A 17,786-nucleotide genomic window follows, 5' to 3' on the forward strand; every position below is an offset into this window, starting at 1 on the left:
GCCAGATTAGCCACTTTTTCCAATCAGGATGTGTTCTGTTGTCATTTAAAATTTGGGATACGTCTACTTCAATATTTGTGGTTGCATTATCAGGTATTGGCTTTGGAATAGACGGTTTGTTAAGGTCTTTAATCTTGGCTAGACCAAGACATGTTGTTTGTTGAATTGTGTCATTCAAGAACATTATTTGTTCTGGGATCATGCAGGCTCAAAATAATGCTTCTAGGCCTTGTACCTGCCAATCGTTTGTACCCCAGATGGTTTTAGTTTCAATGTTATTTTTTCAGAAATCAAAACCAAATGTAATAACTTTTTCATAAAATGCTTCTGAATATATCAATTTAGTATTTGTCAGCATGGTTTTTGTCCCTGTTTTATCCAACAGTTTGTAATAAAATGTTTCTGCATTACTTGTGTTAAACCCTGAGAAGTATTGGAATTTCTCATAGAATGTTTTTGAACTGCTTTTAGGTGGAGTAGCACAATGTTCCCATTGGTTATATTTAAAAACATTTCTAGGTTGAGCAGATTTATGTAAATAGTGGTCTGCGTAATGTGTAAAACAGTACATCTGTTCATAATTAGATGAACCTTGTAAATAATCATGTTCTGTACATTTTGCTGATAACACTAAATCCGACATCATATTGTTTATACTTTCAAAATCCCAATCATCAGAGAATGTACTTGGTTTTACAAAGTCACTTAATGAAACCTTAAATTGGTGAGGATATTTCAAGAGCTCGACCGGGCCATATATTTCATAGTCTGTCTTGTCCCAAACTACCCCGCCGGGTATTGGAATGGCTGTGACATTTACTGATGATAGTTCTCTTTTCTCGATGTGAGATGATTGGTGAGGCTTCAGAACTAAGTTGATGTTCTGACTTGCTGTGTCCATCGAACTGTATTTTCCCTCAATGAATTTTCCCAAACAAAGTACCATGATGAGCCAAAGCAGGAGGAAAAATACACCTTGCCCAATCCAAAATTCTAACCATGGAGAAATAAGATAGGTTTCTTTGAGTTGATGAAAGAGTTCTGTTGCTTTTTCTTTAAAAGTCTTTGTTTCTGGCATCACTTCAGGGTCGCTTTGATCTTCAGAAAAGTTGTCGAAATTGATGAAGTAGCCAGATGCAGTTCTGTCGATGGTTGGAATAGTTTTTCGCATTTGGCTTTCATTAGCACATTCTGATGCCACATCATTGTAGACTGGTGTTTTATGACAAACTGTTTCAATTTGTGTTTCAAGAGGCACAAGCTCCATGGCATTTCTGCATAGTCCTTTTTTATTCACTGCAGGTTTATCAAATGTGATTAGTGTTTCAGTTTGAACCTTTGGATACTAGCAAGTTTGGGTATTCTGTTACTTCTTGGGAGTCCACTGGGCCTGCTATTGATTTTAGGCCACATGATTGTGGTTTTACCAGGTCAATTGATACAACTCTGTTCTCCTTTTTACCAGCAAGGGGCGGTAGTACTACTGACCTTGTTCCGTTGATTGCTAAGACAGGTACTGCTTTTCTGTAAGAAGGCCCAAATTCCTTCTTCACCGCTATTTTCTCTCTGACCAGATCGGCAATCTTTGGAATCCAGACAGGTCTTGCTGGGACAGGTAGTGTGTCTTCAGTGGTGGTTGGCTGTTGTTTTAACTTTATGTTGCTCAGGGCTTTTCTTGTTTCATTTAAGTCCTGTAAAACAGCCAAACGATCTTTGATGTCAAAGTCTTTTTTCTTATCTTCTACCACTGAAGCAAGACTATCTAAGTCCTGAACATACATTCTAGTTCTGAACAATAGTTCGTACGGGCTGAAACCTTTTAGAGAAATTCTTGGCAAGTTGTTAAGACTACGTTGGACACTTATTAAATGCTTGACCCACCCATCACCCGAACCTAATACCTTTGCCGTTATAGATTGCTTTATGTCTCGGTTTTTTCTTTCCACTACCCCGTTTCCCTCAGGATGAAAGGGACAAGAGAATCGCAATCCAATGCCCATGCTGGTCACGGCCTCCCTATAAACTCGAGAGCTAAAAGCAGGACCCTGGTCAGAATGAAGCATGGCAATTGCGTATGTGCCGATAAAGAATCGCAAATCTTTTATAACGGTTCTGGCATCAGCCCAGCGCTGGGGCCAAATTTTTAAGGGAATGTAGTCTTAAAACAAATAATAGGACGCTGGATTGTAAGTGTAGATAGCCCTATGCTACCTTCAGAAATGTCCATGGCATTACTCCGCTTGACTCGTTACTGCGGTCTCTGTCACAGTCTGGACAGTTCTTTACAAATTTATAATGGTGCAGGCTCATTCCCGGCCACCAGTATTCTGATTGTAATTAAGTCAGAGATACCTTCATCTGTTTGTGCCTTGGACCTTCACCCATGTGTGCGTCTGCTATTATTAAGATTCTCTGATTCGTGTTTGGAATTACCCTATCCCCCACTCCAGGGATTCGAGCAAACGGAACGGAGTTTGCATCAATTGCGTATGTATAATTGAGTGGATAGTTCACAGGTAGTGCTGCACAGTTGCCTTTTGAAGACGTTTTTACCGCCAGCATGGTTTCCCCGTCTATGTATTTTTCTGAACGCTTTTTTGTGGCTACGGAAACCGGTTTAGTTGCTTCCGCTGTGGCTGAATTAGCCAATGAATTCTCTGCAACGTGAACGCCATCACGTTGATGACTCTGAGTGTGAATCACGTGAGTCTTTTGTAGTTCTTTCTGTAAAAGAACTACTTGTTTCCAAAGCATTTTATGCTTGATTGTAGCACCTGTGTCGTCTTTGTAATCATTTTGAACCCAGTTCTGCAATTCATGATTGTAAGAATTGATGCAAAAATGCGAATCGCACACGATTAGTGTCTGGAATTCACGTTCGGCATTTTCAAGCGCCATCTGTAAAGATCTGATTTCAGCTCGCTGAGCCGAACATTTTCTCAGTGATTCAGTTTTTGTTATTTTCGGTCTGAATTTACCTCAGAGCCAGCAACCTTTAATAATCGCGCAGGCTGCATCGTAGGATTTATCTTCTACATTGTAATGTTGTACAAATCTGTCTGTATAGATTATACAGGAGTACTGTTCTAGAGGGAGAATTTCGATTGGCAGAGGATATTCTTTTCCGTATTTTAAATCATTCCGTTTTTTCATGTGCGGGCGAAATAGTATTTCACGTCTTCTGCTGCAAGAGAATTTTCCCACTGTATCCATTTCGGATCTAGTGACACTGTAGGCAGGTTTACTGGGCTGAATAGCACCTCGAAGGCTGATTCTGCTGTGAGAACAGTAATTCTTTTGCCTTGTGCTAGTGCTCGTTCTCTCGCTATAGCAGTTTGCACTGCCTTTACAGTATTTTCTGTGAGACTGAATGTTTTTTCTGCTTGTGTGTACAAATGTGATTTGTAAGCTATTAGTACCATTTCTCCCTCATTAGAGGTCAGGTACGTGAATCTGCATCTTCCTGGGATGACCCGGATTACAAGGTTGCGTGTATTGTCACGTGTTTCTAATTTTGTTTTAGCTTTTTTAAAATCAGGTTTAATTAATTCGTAGAGAGGTTTAATCCTCTCTGCATAGTTTAGAATATAAGTTCTTCCGAAATTCAGGAAGCCTAGAATCGATTGTAAGTTCTTCAGCGTTTTTGGTGCTTGGAGTACAGCGCACTTCTCTAAGAAGTTGTCCGCTAGGCTTTTTCCTTCACTTGATAATTCGTATCCTAAGAATAAGACTGTTAGATGGGCAATTCTTGACTTTTTAAAGTTGAATTTGTAACCCTCTGCTGCGAACCCAAGTATTATGGTGTTCACTCTTTTCAAGTGAGTATCAAAGTCGTCGTCTGTGAGATAGATGTCATCGACATAAGATAATGCCTCATCATCATATATTTGTAGTAACTCTGTTACTCTGGCTGAGAATAGTCCTGGGCTGTTCTTGAATCCCTGTGGGAGCCTACAGAAATTTTTCTGTGACCCCATTATTGAGAAAGCGGTCAAGTACCTGCTTTCTGGTGCAATATTTTGACAAAAGAACCCATTAGATATGTCTAATGTTGTTTTGTACTTTTTGCGAACTATGTTATTCATTAGTGCAGCACTATGTGAATTTTGTACTGCAAATGTTTTGCAACATGAGTTAAGGTGTCTGTAGTCCAAGACAAGACGATACGATTCGTCCGGTTTGGAGACAGGAAACAAAGGATTGTTCATTTCAGAGGTGCATGTTTCAATTACCCCTTGCTATTCAAGTTGATCTAAAATCTCCCTGACTTGTTTTTTTGCTTCTTGCTTAATTGGGTACTGCCTTTTTGCAGTTGGTTGACTTTTTAACTGGATTTTGTGAGGAGGAGAGTCCTCATCCCATCCTACATGATTTTTATATAATGCTGGTGCCTGGGCTACTGCCCATTTCCTTGCATATATATACTTAGTGTGAATTGGAATGTGATTTGAGAAGGCAGGCATAATCATTTCTTCGCCATGAGGGCACTCCCTGACAAACTCTGGGGGCCAATCTTTTTCGGCTAACAGGATGTCACAGCCTTTTGAGAGGTTATCCCAAAACCGACCCCTTATTTTTCTAGTCTTATCTCCCTCTACACGCAGTGTTATTTCGCATATCTTATGAGGTTCGCTAACTCTGGTGTCTGCAGTTTCTACCTGAATGTATTCATTCGTGTCCACTGTCTGCAGATGATTCATCAGGATCTTGCGAGCTATGCTGATTTCTGCTGCACTGTCTAGCATTGTCTGTGCCCACTCTCCGTTTTTCAGCTGTGTCCTCAGTGTTCTCGGCATGTTCGATTACTCTAATACTGGCTACCTTCTTCCTCGGAAATTGTAATTTTTTACTTTGAGCAGGTTCCTTGTCTTTGGACTTGGTGTGCTCTTCCCTTGGGTCTGACCGTCCTCTTCTTTCCGATTTCTGCGAAAAAGATCGAGAGGGACGTGTATCAATACTTTGATATCTATCAGGCTTTTTCAAGTTAGCCCTATTTCTACGGTTATATCTTTTCTCAGAGTGTTCCCTCTGGGGAGACTGGTGTTCTTGAGTCGGAGTTCTTTCCCTCTGCCGAGGAGACCTTCCTCTGGACTGGAAAACTTTTTCTTTGGGAGTGGATTGTTTATTTCCTTCCCAGCTATCTTTATAGGAGTGTTTAGATTATTTTTAATAAATAATTTTTCAGGATTTTCAAGTAGTTGGGGTTTTACTGGTTTCCCACCCAAACTATCTCTACCTAATTCTTCATAGCATTTTTCTATAATTCTGGCAAGCTCAATTGGTTGATCTGTTATATCTGTTTCTTTCAATTTCTGGCGGATCGCCACAGATGCTGCTTCTCCTTTTATGTTGGCTAGTAATATAGCCGAGACCCGCTTGAAGTCTTTCAGCAATTTCATACCAAGAGTTAAAGCAGGTTCTGGACCGTATTCATTCAGAATTTGTTTTAGCACATCCGGTATTACCGCCATGGATGGAACACCATGTGTTTTTGTGTAAATGGAAGCAAAGACGGTACCCCAAGTGTCACAGTCCTCCACATGTGGTGCGACCCCCATTGGAAGGCAGATAGTCAGAATTCTGTGTTTCTCAATAGGGGTAGTATTCGGGAATACTGCCTCTAATTGAGTCATTTTCTGTGCTAACCAGAAAGGAATTTGTTCATGTTTTGCTGGAGTTTTTCCAAGACATGATTGTATGTTCTGTGGTGTAATTTTATTTGTGTTCCCCTGATGAGGGGTTAGCTGTGGAATATTAACAGCTGTTTGGACTGTTGCAGTCCGCATTGCATATTGGACTAACTGTCTGTGTATTTTAATTAGTAATTTTAGCTGTGCTAAAAGTTCTTCTTTTGACATTTTATCAATGTCTGGATGTGGTGTGTAGCTGGCTAGAACCGGCCACGTTGCTCCTGGTCTACCTAGTGGACCGAGCCTGGTGATATGATCATTATGTTTTAGGGCGCCTTTAAACCAGAGCAGGTGCTCTTGGTATTTGAATGGGATTTCAATCTCCTCGAAAGGAGCGTACTCATCCGGTGGTTCCTCTATTTTGTAATAGTGGAACTCGTGTGTTGTAGCGTTTGCCGCTGGAAAGTTTATCCAAGAATAGAATACCTCTGTCTGCCGATATTCGTGTGCCTCTATCACGAAAATGACTGTACCACCTCGCGATGTCAGTCCGTTTTCTATAAGTTTTAAAGTTATAGATTTTCTTATGTTGACCGGAATGAGGATGGCATTCTGGTCATTCTGTAGGAGACTCGTGTCATCCTCTATGAGTTGATTTGCTAATATAGCAGCATCCCTATCCTCATCACTGTCTGGCATTTTACTGTCAGAAAGGTTTTCTTTTTGCAGATCAGATTTTCAAGGAAACAAAGATTAGGTGCACAATATTTTGGAACACTGTATCCTTCAACGTTGACTAAACCAGAAACTCTACATACGAATCTCTTCCTACTAAGTTCCGGCGGATTTTAACCTTTCACCCACTCCAGACGTCTATTTGAGTATTTACGGGAGAAAGGGTCTGTGTGAAAAATCACGACTGAGTTACTCAAACGTCTTGCGTTAGTTTTATCGCCTTACCAAACGTTGGGCGCCATGTAGTGTAGTTCCTATTTTCCCTATAGGCCCTGCGAATTGCTATAACATAAACAGCAGTGTAGATGTAGGACTGCGGTCTTCTAGATCTCTACTGACTATGTTAGACTTAATTTAGGTTTGCGCCAGCTAGCTCACAGGTCACTGGAAACTTTCTTGACTGAATAGGAAGTGATCAGCTTCCCTGGCTCAGACAAGAAGGGATTCAGCTTCCGACAACCGCATAAACATGACAACTTTGCTCCTCAGAATAAGAGTCAATCTCTAGAGTCGTGTGAACAATAGACAGCTATTTCACTCAGTCAGTTGTGCAGATTTACTTTCACCAGGGTGCAGAGAATGGAGAGACGGGCGTTTTCAATAAAAGATATAATTTATTGAGCAGTCTTCCTTCTCATGCAAGAGAAATGAATTGCCACAATTGCAAGACTTGTTATTATGAAAAGTGCGTACAGTAAAAGGAGTAATACGAAATAATACTGTAAAAGCATTGATATGGTTTCTTAGCCATAAGATAGTTAAAATGAATAAAATATATACATTCATATATACATTGGCTAACGACCTCAACTGGTGCTTCTAACTACGCCTACCCCAGTGTACCTGACCTAAGCCTAATACATGGGAGGGAGTAAGTAAGTAGCAATTTAAGTTAAGTTGGTTTTGCCAAGAGTTTGTTTCAAGAATTCTCTCTAAGGGTTTAGTCAGCACCGTACCTCTGGAATAGAATGCAGGAGGTCTGGTATCTCCTTCTTAGGACCCGATAATCCAGTCACCCGCAAGGGTAGGCTGGAAATGCCGGAGCTGGATTTTCTCGGCAGGAGAAAAAGACAGCGTCTTTCTCAGCGCGTCAAGGAGGAGGGGCAGCGTCCGTGGGCTTCTTGCATCTGCTGGGCTCTCTGCAAGGGGACAGCTGTTCTGCTCCAGTATTCACCACCACCGTGTGCTTGCTTAAGGCAACATTGGTATATTTATACCTGAAAGGTGCCGAGTTTGACGTAAGTTTTTGGACATAAGACGTCAATAAAGATGTCACTAAGAACTGGTCGTTCTTACAGTGCTCGCAGGAGTTCTATTACTAATCAAAACAAAGAAAGCGGGGCTTTCCCAGGTTGCTGGGGGTTTGGTATGTCAAAAGAACTCGGTGTGCTATCTAGGAATCTAAGGAAGTGGCTTCTGCTGTGTCATGGACTGTCATGGACTGCAGAGGCGAGTTACTGAAATATGGCTCTGATTGTTATGCCATTATAGGGATATGTATTGATTATAGCCCTATAGGAGCAAGAGGTCACAATATTGATCGGGGTCCTAGATAAAACACATCATGATTATATGAAAGAATTTGCACTGTTTTATTGTGGGAGAGAGATTTGTGCGCTTTCAGTTTTAACCCAGAGACATAGATGAAGCCGACGTCCAGTATCATATTTTTTATGCTACTTTGGATCCTGTAGCTTTAGCTTTACCTGGCTGTTTAAAAGCAGTAGCTGCTACCTGTATGAGTCTAGAGCAAAGTGAGTCAATCGTGATGGGACATCCAGTTAAGATTTATGTTCCACATTCAGTCGAGATTCTTTTAACAAGAACTCAAACACAGCATCTTACCCCTAGTCGGATGACTAAGTATGAAAGGGTAATTGTTGGAGCAGAAAACGTGACAGTGATTAGATGTACAATGGTAAACCCTGCTACCTTACTGCCTGAATTTAGGCCTGGGTGGTAAATTCCATTCCGTTTGCGGAATTTCCAGAATTTGCAGAATTTGCGGAATTTGGGTAATTTTGCATTCCGCGGAGAACGCGAAATTGCCCAAAATTATGCGTTCCGCGACTTCGCGAAATGTTTTGCTTGTTCGCGTCTCAAATGCGTGTTCGCGAGATATTTCCCCTCTAACACACAAACAGCGATTGCGAACAGTAAAAAAGCATTGCGAACAAGCAATTGAGATTTTTTTACCGTTTCGCGGAGATTTGCGTAATGCGATTACGCAAATTTCGCCCACCCCTACAGATCCACGTTGTGAAGAAGTGAAAGATGAAGTAGATTATGATTGCTTAGATCTGACTGAAATGTGTACTAAGCCCCGCTCTGAGTACAGGAGGAGCCCCTAAAAGAGCCAGACCATGAATTATTTGTTGATGACTCTTGTCTACGAATTGAAGGAGGAGGATTGGGTGCAACTTTTGCTGTCTGTAAAATAGCTGGGGTCATTGACACATCCTGTTTACTGGGAGTCAAGTCTTCACAAGTAGTCGATTTGGACGCCTTAATAAAGGCATGCAAAATTGGGAAAAATTGGAAAATAATCATATTTACAGACAGTCAATATGGTTACGGGGTTGTGCATGACTTTGGCCAGCTATGGATGCAGAGGGGATTTCTGACTTTTTCAGGATCCCGCATACGAAATAGGAAATTTGTGAAAGAATTATTGGAAGTAATGCAATTGGCAAACGAAATAGCAGTGGTCAAGTTTGCTGCTCTTGAAAAAGGAAAAACAGTCCCTAAGTTTAAGGAAATCCCTTAGGTCGAGGTGTCCCTTGTAACTACTAATCTAGTAAGACACACCCCAACTCAAAGCACAACCCTATTATTACCAAACAGCAATAAAACTCAGCTGACCAATAGCTGAGCATCAGTTTTGTTGGGTACTGACTGTCATATACAAGTCCTGTGGCATTACAAAAACAATACTATGTGCATATATAGTAAAAAGTAACAATTTCTTTAAAAGAATTTTTAATTACAATACATAAAATTCAATATTCCACAATCATATAAACAAATACATTAAAAGCCAAAAGTCGGCGCGGCGTTTCGGTGTCTTGAAAGGATAGGTACACCTTCTTCAGGATGGTTTTTTAAAATCACTCAAATTATGAGCCAGTCTGGTAGTTGCAAGCTACCTTTAGTAACAACGGTTTCTTATTCCATTTGTTGCATACTTTCTGCTTTGATGATTATTACAAATAATTTCACCTGGGTCCAAGTGATTATATAAACTGGATAGATTCGCTGTACCAGGAATGACCACCGTATGGATAATGTATTCGCATACAACTTTGCTTAGAGCAAGTTTCTTGGGGCCCCCTTGTGGGGTCTGGAAGAACTGTATATCTGTTCTCCTTGTATCAGCTGAAAGCGTCTTGTTTTGTGCTTCCTTCTGTCGGTTTATCTTGATAAAAACCAGCGGCCTCCCTGTCATCTCTTCCTGGTACAGCGTTTCCCGATATCGCTGGTTTTTATCAAGATAAACCGACAGAAGGAAGCACAAAACAAGACGCTTTCAGCTGATACAAGGAGAACAGATATATAGTTCTTCCAGACCCCACGAGGGGGCCCCAAGAAACTTGCTCTAAGCAAAGTTGTATGCAAATACATTATTCATACGGTGGTCATCCCTGGAACAGCGAATCTATCCAGTTTATATAATCACTTGGACCCAGGTGAAATTATTTGTAATAATCATCAAAGCAGAAAGTATGCAACAAATGGAATAAGAAACCGTTGTTATTAAAGGTAGCTTGCAACTACCAGACTCGCTCATAATTTGAGTGATTTTAAAAAACCGTCCTGAAGAAGGTGTATCTATCCTTTCAAGACACCGAAACGCTGCGTCGACTTTTGGTTTTTAATGTATTTGTTTATATGATTGTGGAATATTAAATTTTATGTATTGTAATTAAAAATTCTTTTTAATAAACTGTTACTTTTTACTATATATGCACATAGTATTGTTTTTGTAATGCCACAGGACTTGTATATGACAGTGAGTACCCAACAAAACTGATGCTCAGCTATTGGTCAGCTGAGTTTTATTGCTGTTTGGTAATAATAGGGTTGTGCTTTGAGTTGGGGTGTGTCTTACTAGATTAGTAGTTACAAGGAACACCTTGACCTAAGGGATTTCCTTAAATTTAGGGACTGTTTTTCCTTTTTCAAGATTGTTTCACCCTGTCCCGTATTGGCATATAGGGTACCTCCCTTGTTTGTTCTCTGATACTAATACAAGTGTGCTGCTCACCAGTCAGTACATGACTATGTGGCGGCCGGTAACCGATATGCTGACCAGATTGCTCAATATTGTGCGAGAAATAATGTGGCATTGAATAAGAAAATTGAAACAAGTGGAATCAGCTGCCAACTTATGATGTTCTCAGCTTTCGAAACATGGGATGAGGTGAGACAGTTGCAGGATGAAGTGGAGGTAAGCGAAAAGGAAAATTGGATAAAATCAGGTTGTGAAAGGAGGGCAGAAGATGATGTATGGTTGTGCCCCGATGGCAGACCAGTCATACCAGACGGCTTGCTCTCTCAAATGGCAAGAATTTATCATGGAAACACTCATATAGGCAGGGATGCTATGACCACACTATTTAGACACAAGTGGAATAAGGTATAATCCAAGGTTCAGGGTAGTCGCAGAGAGTCTTTAGCAGAGAGGCTTAATTTGTCAACAAATAAATCCAGGCAGGAAGACAATAGTCAGTTGGGGAAAAATTGAAAAGGCAGAAGAACCATTCATAAAGCTTTAGCTTGATTTAATAGAGTTACCACCACCAAGCAATGGAATGAAGTACATCCTTTTCATAGTATGTTTGTTCATGATGGGTGTAGGTATACCCCACTAGGAGAAATGACAGTATGACAGTTGCTAAATTGTTGTTGAGGGAGTTGATTTCTCATTTTGGTTTTCCAGTAACTTTGGAATCAGATACAATACCTCATTTTAATAATGAAATAATGTGATTAATCTGTGAAACATTCAGGATTGAACAAGAACTGCACTGTGCATACCTCCCAGAGGCTTCTGGAGTGGTGGAGCAATTGAATGGCACAATCAAGTCAAGACTGGCAAAGGTGTGTGCATCCACATCACTGAGTTGGCCAGACGCACGGCCTCTTGTATTTATGGGACTCCAAAGTATTCCTGACAGAAAAACAGGATTGAGTCCCAATGAAATACTCATGGGAAGGGCAATGAGACAAGCATTTATACCAGGACATAAATTGCTGAATATAACTGATGATCTGGTATTGGACTATTGCAATGGATTGGCTGACCTAGTGCAATCTGTCTCTCACCAGGTTGGAGAAGACACAGTTGCCAGGCAGTCAGCACAGGCACATGATTTGAATCCTGGAGAATGGGTGGTGGTGAAGAAACACACCAAAAAGTTGTGCCTAGCACCCAGGTGGGATGATCCATGTCAAGCCATACTGGTCACCACTACATCAGTAAAGTGTGCAGGTTTACCCAATTGGATTATTGCAAGTCACACAAAAAGAGTTCCAGGCCCCACTGTGAAAACACCGCAACTGACTGAAACAGTTGAGGCTGCTGAAGGTTGTGAAGTCGAAGAATCTAGAGTGACAGATTCTGAAGTGACTGAAAAGGAACAACCGAGCACAAGCCAGGAGGGCTGGATACCAGTGGTTGACATACCTGAAGTGGTTATTAAAACAAGGAGCAGAACTAGATTAGAAAGGCAAGAATATAGTGAGGACCATTTAGGTGTAGAAGAACATGCTCAGGAAAAAGTGAACAAGGCTACTCGAGACCCTGAGCAGGACCAGATAGGGAAAGAAAAACATATTCAGGTAAGCAGATCAACCAAAAGACCTGAGCAGGGACAGACAGGTATAGAAGAACATGTTCAGGCAGCAGAAGAACAAATTGTAGTAAGACCTGAACAGGACCAGTTAGGGGAAGAAGAACAAGTTCTGGAGGAAGAAGATCAAATTGAAATAAAATCCGAACCGGAACAGATAGAGGAGGAAGAATAAGTTTAGGCAGATGAAGCCACAATAACAAGACCTGAAAAAGAACAGATAGAGAGGGACTCTGAAGAAGAGGAAGAACGGATTGTGCCACAACATAACGAAAATAAAAGAACTCTTGAGAGAGACAAAGAAGGTGAAAGTGCAGTGCAGGTTAAAAGGGTCAGAAAAGGTGATAACTGGCAAGGTGTAGTCAAAAGGTAAAAATACCTGTTGAGAAAAACAAGTCAAAACCCTGAACAAGTAAATGAAGTTCCTAGTCAAATTCAGTCAACCCAGTCGATTGTGAAAAACACTCGCAGAAGTCCAAGACTGAGAATCTTGAACAATAAGTTCAAGGGTCCTGAGTGGACCTATGTGATATTAGAAGAATTTGAAAATTTGGATTTGAATGAAGAGACAGATGAAGAAGAAATAAATACTGAATAGATTGATGAAGGGAAAGTGAGGCCTCCTTGAAGAACCAAAGATTTTAATTCACAAGTAAAGAAAAGAAAAGAAGAGAAATCTTCTTAGACTAAACTGGCTAACGACAGGGTTGCTGAAAGACCAAAATGAAGTTGTACTAGAAAGGCTGTAGGGCTTGCAAATGTAGCATTTTATTAGTGCTCACAGTATGGCTATTGCTAACAGTAGCAGTTCCTTATCTCATGATAACAGACACAAAGAATGATACAGATACTAATTAAACAGGTACCATGAAAGGAGATAGAGTAGAAGCAGCAGATGAGAAAGATTTACATCACACAATATCAGATAATGACACATCTTTAAATGTATTCACAAAGTTGTTGTTTCAGTATGTAGAGACAATGGAGATTAGTGACTGTTATGTTTGTATGAAATTACCAGCTTCAGTAGCAGAAAGAGTCACATACCATAATTTACCTTTAACATATGGTATTACATGTAGCATACTCACAAGTCTATTTTATAGAACAGGAAAACTTCAATATTATTATTCAAAGAAAAGAAAATGAATCCAGTACTTAGTAGTCTAGTTTATGGGTGAATTTTTCTTAACCACGAAGTCTATAGATATAGTAAAGGCACATAAGAATAACCTAACATGGATATTACGAAAAGAAGAGAAAGTGTTCTTGAATTTAGTTGAAGAAAGGAGACAGAGTTTCCAAAGAAAAGCTGCTGAACAGAAAACCCATATACTACCATGGGCTGAGAAAGAGGGAATTTATACAGATGGCAAAAGCTCATGCTGTGATGTCCCTAGACTTTGTAAAGACAGGGAAGACCTGCCTCCATAGATTAAAGACAGACAATAATAACGTATTTATTGTTTTCAGTGAATGTTAACATAACTTCCTGATTCTGGGAGGTTGGGGACTAAAAGGGGGAACTGATCCAGCATTTCCTGGAGTTACCTACGTGTGTAGGACTAATGCATATTATAAATTACTTGCACAGTGGTACGGGAGTTGCCATTTTTGGGATTGTATTTCCGAAAATTTATCACATAAAAAGAATCACTGGAAGCAATGAAAACACTAATGAATTAACACGAAGAAAGTCTTTTGGCTCCCTCCTTATATTCTCTCCGTTTGGTCCACCAATTACTGACTCACTTGACAGGTAGTCCGCGTTTAAGTTTAACCTTGGACACACTGTTCCTTCTTCTCATTATCTCAAGATGTGCAGTTACAATTCTTTTATATTCATTTCCAGCCACTTACCTGCACCTCTACCAAGTCATAAACATCGCCACTTGTGCCATACCGGGTTGGAATTATCACCGGTATAAAGGTAGGACTGTGCTCTGGTTTTTCATTTCCATTTATTCCTACACTTCTCCTCTCTATCCTCCATATTTACAACGTCCAGTAATACCTGCCATTTCTCTCTCTGGTAACCGTACAGACTACCGTGAGCTTTGGTATTTCCATTAAGGTACTTTTTTGTATATCACTTACGTTTACTTTTACTATTGGAGGGTTCCCCTTTTTGCACTTTCTTGCCCCTTATTGCTCTTGAGTTATACTAGATTCTAGATTTTAATAAGGGGCATGATATCCCTTAGCTATAGCTACAGCGGTTTTTTGTGGTGTCTGTGTCCTTATAACGTGTGACTAAAATTGTTTTTTAGCAATTATTACATTTGATTAGTCATTTGCATGGGTTTTTTTCCCCGCCTTACATTGTTTTTATGGGGTTCTTTGCATCTTGGTCTCCACGAGTGATGGGGTGACGTAACAAGTAACAGAGTAGGAGGATATTTATCCTCCAGTCTTGTGTCACTCTTAGCTAAGTTCTCAAGTCAAATTCTTTGTATCATTCCCAGCCCTGAAGAGTCGGGTGACCACTTGTTTCCCTGATGAAACACGTGTCGGCTGGCTGTGCTATACAACTTGTATTAAAGAACCCAAGACAACAACAAAGAATATTGTTTGATTTTGTTTGTAACTAACACCTTAAATAATGTACGTGTGCACAGGAGATAGGTACATATTCTTCTTGACTTTCTTATTAGTATGCATTTGGGCCTTTCGTGTGTGTCCGAAGTTTGTGAGACATGTGACCTCCGTGCATGCCTGTTGAAAGTGAGCTGGAAGAGTGAAGCTACTCTTGAAATGCGGGATGCTGTCAGAGTAATGAGAGATGCTGATGAAGAATTGAATGCAGGACCATTTATCTTAAATTAATTGATTTAGAAAAAGATCGCTGAAGAATCTCAAGGAGTGTCAGAGAGGGGTGCTACGCATGCCTCAGTGTTAGAGAGGTCAACAAATATTGTCCTGAATCCTGTCCTGAAGCCTTTGTCGCCTGATCTATCCCGGGACCCTTACCAGCCCTTTGGCCAGGGGGTTAGTTTTCACCCCATCCTAGGTAATTATTATTTTCTGTGAAAGTGTAGATGTTATTTTCTCTATATCCTCTCCTTTCTGAACATAAGTCATTGCAAAAGTACAAAGTATGTGTTTGATGATTAATTAATTGAATCTTCTCTCCTATGAGTGACGATAACTGTACTGTACTTTGAAAGTCGTTCCCATGAGATTAAGGTAGATAAAGTTTACAAATATTTCCTGAGTCTGTGGCCATTTAATTTAAAATAAGAAGATACATTAATGTAATTTCACCATCTACTAGTTCAACTAATGGTTCATGGACCATTGGAAAGAACTTTTTGATCAGTGAAAGATTAGTTGAGAATAAGAGGTGACTAATCTTGAAATATTAGAAAATCATAAACTTTGACTCCAGCGGTTTTACTTGACTTGGTGTTTGTGTGTTTATGGGCCCAGGTGAGTATATGGTATTGTAATTCTGTTGCTCGTACACCTCTGGGGCAGTTAAATGTGGCCACAGGAGAATAATCTACCCAGAAACAGCATAACTATCCTGTGGCAACATTTCAGTCAAATGCTTGACCATTTTCAACTTTTTTCCCTGAAACGGTTATGGATAGGGTCCTACAAGGATCCCAATTTTTTCCATTTGTGTCACTATTTTGTGAGCGGTGACAACCTCACTTATACTACTGGCTAGTACTACACTAATGGCAACCAGAGTTATCCACAGGTTGATGGCAGAACAGCCTAATATCAGGTCCTGGACAGATATTTGATGGCTGTTGAAACAAGCATTGGCATAGCCAATAGGTCTCGCCTTTGGGACCATATAAATGTTTAGCCATGCAGCACATTACCCTCTCATTTGAAACAGTAAAACAATGTTCAGACAATGGAGGGGGGGAGTGAGAGGGCAGTAGTTGAATGAGCATGTAACTTACTCTGTTACTGTTACTGGACGTACACTGCTTACAGACACCAGTCACTCTACCTGCAGAAGTACCAGCTGGAAGTGCATTTGAACAAAGTCATCTTAAGTGGGCCAACAGTACTGCAAATCCATTATCACAAGAGCTTTGTCTGTAACTGTGCATTTGATGTCAGGGTTGTTGGCTATGTTGGTTAAGACATTCCTTTCTTTCATAGACAGGTTCCGATTTCTCTTGTGTTTAATGACTTCTGGAAGAAGGTGTCTCACCAATGTTTCAAAAGAGTCTAAAATGTGTTGGATTATAGGCGCCATGAATGTACTATTGGGTCCCAAGCCTTTGAAAATACCCTCAAAGGCTTAAGACCCAAAAGTCGGATAATGGACTCACAGTACTATCAGGAAAGTGTTAAATCTCATATTTATGATGACAACACATATATGAGAGTACCTTCTAATCCCAAAAGAGAATTCACAAGAACTTTGATGAATGTCTTAGATACAGCCTTGAAGAATGGTACTATCATGGAAAAGGACAAAAGATACCTCTTTCAAAGTAATCCCAGAACACCTAAATTCTATATGACCCCAAAAATTCACAAAAATCTGAGAACACCACCATTCAGGCCTATTGTTTCCACCAGTGGGTCTTTACACAAACCTATTGGAAAGTACCTAGACAAACACCTGCAATCTATTGTTCAAGAAATGACGACATACATTAAGAATATTACAGCTTTCCTTAATAAACTCAATACAGTACATTGGGAAACATCACAAGAATTTGGCTTTCAATTTTAAGGTTCTCTATACGTCAATTCCACATGACATGAAACGAGAAGCACTGGAATTCTTCATAGCACAAACAGATTGGAATAACGATTTAAAAGTCTCTTTGATGGAGCTCATGAGTTTCACTTTATATCACAGTTACTTTGCTTGGGAGGATGAATACTTTCTGCAACTTACTGGAGCATCTATGGGTAATTATGCAACTCCTAGCGACGGGCATCTGTTAATTGAGGCAAACAAACTAATCACCAACATATACAGGAAAAGTACTGACCAGAATAATCTATTACACTTCCCCATTTTCCACCAGCAACCTCTGAAGCGTCATCTACCATACTCTCAACTACTGCGGGTAAAGAGGATTGTATCTCAACCTGATAAACTAGAAGAAAACATAGCCACTATGGTTAAAATGTTTGTGGACAGACAATATCCCAAAGATATACTGACAGAAGCAGTACATAGAACAACCTTAAAATCTCGAGAGCAACTTCTCAACCAAACAGCAAGTCTCAAACAAAGTGATCGCATGGTGATGGTGTCTAAATATTCAACTTCTAGTACTGCCTTCAAGAAATTTATATTGAAGTACTGGCCACTGCTGGAGTCTGAACCGGATTTTAATGGTATTTTCAACCAGAAACCTCTCTTTGCCTATGAAATAAAAACATTAGAGACATTCTGTCGACAACCCCTTCTGTAAACAACATGAACGACATAAAGGTCCCACGCCATGTTACAAATGTTAAAATAATTGTAATAACATAATTCCAGGTAACTCGGTCACACATCCCAGAAAAGGACATATGATTAAGTTGCTTACATCAGCTACATGTGACAGCGTTAACATTATATATATATATATGTTAAAAT

This window comes from Lissotriton vulgaris, chromosome 6, assembly GCF_964263255.1.
Source record: "Lissotriton vulgaris chromosome 6, aLisVul1.2, whole genome shotgun sequence".
NCBI lineage: Eukaryota > Metazoa > Chordata > Amphibia > Caudata > Salamandridae > Lissotriton > Lissotriton vulgaris.